Source organism: Triticum urartu, chromosome 2A (genome assembly GCF_056163025.1).
Source record: "Triticum urartu cultivar PI428250 chromosome 2A, HENAU_Tu73, whole genome shotgun sequence".
Lineage (NCBI taxonomy): Eukaryota > Viridiplantae > Streptophyta > Magnoliopsida > Poales > Poaceae > Triticum > Triticum urartu.
This window is the reverse complement of record NC_141874.1, coordinates 344,582,609-344,589,027: the sequence shown is the minus strand read 5'-3', so window position 1 is coordinate 344,589,027 and position 6,419 is coordinate 344,582,609. Positions and strand designations below refer to the sequence as shown.

General features: G+C 52.2%; 1 pseudogene; it reads left to right on the top strand.

Moving 5' to 3' along the window:
* Positions 1 to 3,486: 3,486 nt before the first annotated feature.
* LOC147985048 (uncharacterized) lies at positions 3,487 to 4,252 on the top strand (annotated as a pseudogene).
* Positions 4,253 to 6,419: the final 2,167 nt, after the last annotated feature.

Sequence of the window (6,419 nt, the reverse complement as noted above, 5' to 3'; positions counted from 1 at the left end):
GTGCCTAACCGGGCCGAAGGCCCATGTATCCCCTCCAAACTTACCCCTTCGTGGCCCTAGACTATATATACTCCTCCACCTCCTTGTAGTTAGGGTCAGCGTTGTGATAGCTCAATTGAGAGATAGAGCTTCGCTCATCCATACGGATCTACTCCATGAGAGAGACCGCGGCCCCTCTTGGGAGAAGATCCTCTTGGATTCAAGACCTCCTCACGGAGAAGAACCGGTTACCCTATGTATCGTCCTTTGTTGGATTCAGATCTTGTATCTCTTTGTGTTACGAGGATCTAGCATATGTGTGACCATATCTTGTTGGTTTTAGTGTTCCTCTCGTCTTTCCCCTAATTTTCCCCCTCGTGTTCTTCATGTTCTTCGCGGGATCCGCTCCTTTCGTAAAAGATCGGCCGTATAGGATTCCACCTTACATCACGAAATATACAAGATGCCACTTCATAAATTTTTTCCACAGGCTATTCTAGGTGATGCGTCACCTTATTTTTGGGCCAGGCCCATGTAATTTCGAAATACTTGATTATAGGCAGTTTTTGGAGTCCGTATGTGTGGGGAAACAAGAGTTAGGGTTGGTTTCGGACCCCTCCTCCAAGGGCCACGAAATTCCCCCTCTCTCCTCCGTATATACAGCCCTTAGGGCATCGTTTAGACTTCGGGTTTTGTTTAGATTAGAAGTTTGCCATAGCTGCAACTTCGCATACTTTGTTTGTGTTCAACGACCAGACAAAGGCGTCACAGAACCCCACCTTCATTAATAAAGCTTTCCTCTTTTATTCGCAATATCCAGATTGCAATCTCAGTTTTTTGCTTGTTCTTCGTTTGCTTGTAGGAAATAGACCCTCATGGTCAGGTTGATCGAGCTCCGGCGTGGTCAATAACCCCTCGGAAGTTGGTTTAGCGATTGCTAAGGCGCGACGTCTTCGCATGTTCGTAGTCGGATCATCAAAGTCGACTCCCACAGAAAACGATTGCTATCTCATCGAAACAACGGGACACCTTTGCCTCTATCAAGTGGTATCAGATTTCCAGGTTGCTTGGTGAGATTTTATAGTTTTTCATAGTTGAGACCGAGTCTGTTCTTCATACCTACAGTCCACAAAAAAGCCAAAAAAATTTTAGGGTTATTTCATCATATCCGAACCAGTCTGAGTCTTTGCATAATCTTTTCAGTAATTTTCTTGGTTGAATTTGCGGTTGCATCATCGTGTCTAGTTGCTGGTCTTAGATTCTAGTCTTTTAGATTTTCGAGTTCTAGTCATAAGTTGTCACGCCGCTGCCGCACCATCATCATCGCCCCTGCCATCTACCACCACCGCTTATCTGCCACCGATCCGTCTCTATATACCATCACCAATCCATATCCATATACCACCACCAATCCATATCCATATACCACCACCGCTGCCATATCCTACCACCATATATCCACCACCAATTCGAGTTCCCTTCATATTAGGTTTGTTTTCAAGATCTGTCTAATTTTCGATTCGTGTTTCCTTGCCTGAGTAGGTTTGTGGAAAAAATCTAGAGACCCCCGGGCAGTTTTTAGGCCAAAATTTTCGCAAGCAAAATTTTCCCTATCCTATTTTTAGGTTTTTCTAAGTCTTTTGATCCACGTGCCATCATAGTGATTTTTTGTCGCACTTTTTCGTCGTTGCTGCCCTGATTTCCAAAAAAAGTCAAATTAGTTTTTCGTGCCATCTTGTCAGTTTGACCTGGGAAGAGTTTTGAGACACTAGCCATTATGGTTATTTTTCGCAAAAAAAAGAGGAGCACAAAAAAGAGGAGCAGCAAAAAAAGGAGCGCCAAAAAAACAAGAGGAGTGCCAAAAAAACAGAGCGAAAAAAATCCATAGTGTGCTTTTCCCTTGTTTACGTGCAGCGCCGTGATTTCGTTAGTGTTCTAGGCTCGCGTCTCTAGCATGGTCTAGCCTAGGACCAGCACAGTACCGTCGTTGAGCGTTTATTCAACTTTGCATCTCTGAATTGATTATTGCTCACCCTTTTAGCTACCATATTATAAGCCTTCCTAGCTCCACATACATCTACGTTGTGCGTTTGACTTTCCCTAGTAATTGCTCTATCCAATCTTTGAGAGTTTTGACTACAACGATTGCTGATCACTGCCTGCTGCTGGGTAAGAATTGGTAAGAATTTGAGATTTGCGTGACGGATTTGTGAAACCCACCACCACCTCTTGTTAGTAGTATGCAGGATCATATTCTTGTGTGTTTCTATTGCTGCTAACCATGGCAGGATCACAAGTCGACAAGACTGACTGGGAGAACATGACAAATAAGGAGTTGCATGATAAATTTCAGCAAATGATGAATGGACAGGTGCAAGACGTGCTAAACAGATTTGAAGAGGCCATGGAGAATATAGATGGCATGGAGAAGACGTTCGAAACAAAGATCGATACCAAGTTTAATGAATTGCTCGTGCGTGTTCCACCACCACCACCAGCTGTGTCGGAGTAAATGACCATGGGTAGCCTAGCCGGCTTCCCCTGGCACTTTAGAGAAATTACAGGCCGAACAAGCCTCCAAGCTTCCAAGACATGGGACCGTCTTCCCCCAGCTGGCTACCTCGCAAGCCGGCTGCGCAAGGGCAGCCCAGCCCTGAAATACTTGAGAAACATGACCACGAGAAGGCCGACTTCTAGAAGCCGGCCATAAAAGAGCCGACTCTCTGGAGCCGGCCCCTCCGCAGGCGGCTAAGATCTCGCCCTCAGAGTCCGCACCCACATAACAACGACAAGATGGGGCGTGGCTATAGTAAAGCCTGCCACCCCCGAATCCCGGCGCACGCATGGCCACAGTGCACCGTACGGGGCGGCCATCACCGTCCAGCGCGGCACTGTTGCCACGATGACCGTGACGTCACCCACGGCGAGGGGTCAATACGACCCGTGGGTGGCGGGCCCCCTTGGCCAGGGAGATCCTGAGGGCGGCCCGGCTTCCCACAGTCGGCCAAGGGTATGGCCGGCTTCCAACAGCCGGCCAGCTCTCTCCCTCCGAGGAGGTGCTTCATTAAGGAGACAAGAGAAGGTAAGGCTACAGTGATGAGCCGCCTCGCGGCGGCACTGTAGCCATGCTTACCACGACAAAGCCATCGTCACCAGGGGCAAGGTAACAGTAACCAGCCCTCGACAAGACCCCCGAGCGGTGGGGCCGGCCTGTCGGCCAAAGGGTCGGCAGCCGGCAGGCCTACCAGTCGGCGGGCCCCACTAGTCGGCGAAGAAGCTGGCGGGCGTAGACACAGACGGCTGGGGCCCACGCCCAGCCGGATTACCATTGTACCCCTGGGGGTATGCCTATATAAACCCCTCAGGGTTCCCATGCAGAGGGAGATCACTCTTTGGATAGATTTTAGACACCACAAGGAGAAGAGGAGCAGGCTAGCATGGCCTTCCCTTATCCTTTCACCGAATAGCTCAAGGAGCATTCTGTAGCAACCCACCAAGCTAGTGATCATGTGGAGACCCCGCAGAGCAGCATTAGGGGTGTTATCTCCACGGAGAGCCCTGAAGCTAGGTAAGATTCGCCGACGTGCATGTCTTCGCCTTATCCCGTTTCCAGGCACCGGCGATGTTTTATTGGCTCCCACAATGATAAGCCATCCATTGGCATATGTCGCACCAACCACCCGACATTTGGCGCCCACCATGGGGCCAGGTGCACCGTCGTTCCGAGACCTGCTCTGGACGGGAACCCTCTTCCTTCCCAACGTGCGTAGCCAGCCTAGCTCGCCCGATGGCGCTTGCCCCGACGCGCTGCAAGACGTCGCCGACGCCTGCGCGGCGAGTTGCCTCGCCGATCTTCTTGGAGAGTCTCGCATCTCTGACGAGCCCGCATCCGACGCGGGCAAAGACTGCCCCGAGAGCCACCTCGTCAGCCTCCTCGATCAACTCCACGTCTCCGGCGAACTTGCCGCGGACTTGGAGTCGGTTGGCTCCACTGATCCGATGCTTGTCGACTCCGACACGGCATCCCTTGACGCCTTCCCCACCAACGTGGTGGTCATCGACGACCCTCTTCCTCAAGCCGACAGCAGCGGCAGCGCCACTACCGAGGTACTGGTTATCAGCCACGCCGCCTCCTCAGGCAGAAACGCCCACGACGCTCTGCAGGCGGCGCTGCACGACTTGTCCGTCCTCGTCCCGGCGGACGCGGACGGCAAGACATTGGAGGAGCGCCGCCTCGCCCTCGTTGCGGAGGGCCAGAGGCTCGCCACCATGAGACGCCTCACCGAGGCTCACCAGCACGAGGTCGACCGAGCCGCCTTCGGCACGCCGCCTCCCGACGGGCCGAGCCGCGTTGGTATCATCAAGAAACACGGCGCGGCTATCGCCGACATGCTGGGAGCAAACCGCCCAGTCTATGCCACACCTCTCGAGAACTTCCACGCCGCCTAGGCGGCCGCAGACGAGTTGAATGGGCTGGGGCCTGATGAGCTCCCTTACATGACAAGACGCTTCCAGCAACTTATCGACGCGGCCACAGAGCGGCATGAAGCCGGCGTCCGCGCCGAGAGTCCTCCCCCGCGCCGAGAGCACGGCGCGACGTCCCAAACACCGACCGCGGGCAATACCCGCGCGAGAAAAGAAAAGGAGCCGGCTGCCAGCCGCAGCCGGACTCGAATCTCCATCGAGCGTGACGCCGAAGGCTGCCCTCGAGCCATGGAGTGGCGGGGCAACCCTCCTCCTCCTCCGCCTCGTGGGGAGAGATACCCTACCCCGCCGCCTGTCACGCACCCGACTCTCAACGGTCGGCTGGGTCGCCGCGAAGGAGTCGACGAGAATGATGCCGGCCACCGGATCGACCGCCTTGCGTGATCCTTGGCCCGGGTAGAAGAAGATGATGTCGGCCCGTCTTGCTTCAGCCCCCGCATCCGCGACGAGCCCTTCCCCAATGGGTTCTCGCTCCCAAGAGACACGCCCAAGTACAACGGCTCCGTGAAGCCGGAAGATTGGTTGATCGACTACTCCACCGCGGTTAGCATCGCAAACCGCAACAGGCGTGTTGCCGTAAAATATGTGCCCCTCATGCTCCAAGGCACGACGCGCACCTGGCTTAACAGCCTCAAGCCTTACAGTGTCAACAGCTGGCTAGACTTCACTGAAGCCTTCATACGCAACTTCACCAGCACGTACAGGCGGGCTCCTAAGCCCCGACAGCTCTCCTTGTGCGTCCAAGGGCCAAACGAATCGACTCACGACTACCTCACGCGGTGGGCCGAGCTCCGCAATTCCTGCGAGGGAGTGCACGAGGTCCAAGCTATAGAGTACTTGATAGAGGCAAAGGTGTCCCGATGTTTCGATGAGATGGTGGCTATCGTTTTCTGTGGGAGTCGACCTTGACGATCCGACTACGAACGTGCGAGACGTCGCGCCTTAGCAATCGCTAAACCAACTTCCGAGGGGTTATTGACCACGCCGGAGCACGATCAACCTGACCACGAGGGCCTGTTTCCTGCGAGCAAACGAAGAACAAGCAAGAAGCTGAGATTGCAATCTTGATATTGCGAATATAAGATGAAAGCTTTATTGATCAAGGTGGGGTTCTGTGACGTCTTGGTCTGGTCGTTGGACACAAACGAAGTACGCGAAGTTGCAGCTATGGCGAACTTTTAATCTAAACAAAACCCAAGTCTAAACGACGCCCTAAGGGCTGTATATATGGAGGAAGAGAGGGGAATTTCGTGGCCCTTGAGGGTGGGGTCCGAAACCAACCCTAACTCTTGTTTCCCCACACATACGGACTCTAAAAATAGCCTATACTTAAGTATTTCGAAATTACATGGGCCTGGCCCATTAATAAGGTGACGCAGCACCTAGAATAGCCTATGGACGAATATTATGAAGTGGCATCTTGTATATTTCGTCCAAGGCTTCATGCACTCCTTATGGCGGCTTCAAAGTCCTGAAATCATCACTTGTAACTCCGTTCTTGATCCCCTTGCGCATGCCATCAACTCCATTCGTGTTCTTGCTCCAATGTTCATCCTTCTCCAAGCTAGGACCTTCATTTGTAAGCAAAACAAATGTATCCAATTTAGGCAGCATCATAATCTCATGAACATTAGAATCATTACCAAGAAACGAAAGTACCTGGTAATTTAATTGGCGTGCGCGAGCTCTAGTAATTGGTCCAGTATATGTAACAGTAGGGGCTGTGGGTGTAACAATGGTATTGATGTCCTCATCATCCTCCCCTTCTTGAAATGAAGTCGTCCTCGACGGAAGCTCATCTTCCTCACCCAAATAAGGCTTCAAATCTGCAATGTTAAAAGTGGGACTAACCCCAAAATCTGCAGGTAGCTCAAGTTTATATGCATTATCATTTATTTTCTCTAAAACCTTAAAAGGACCATCAGCACGTGGCATTAGCTTTGATTTGCGCAGAT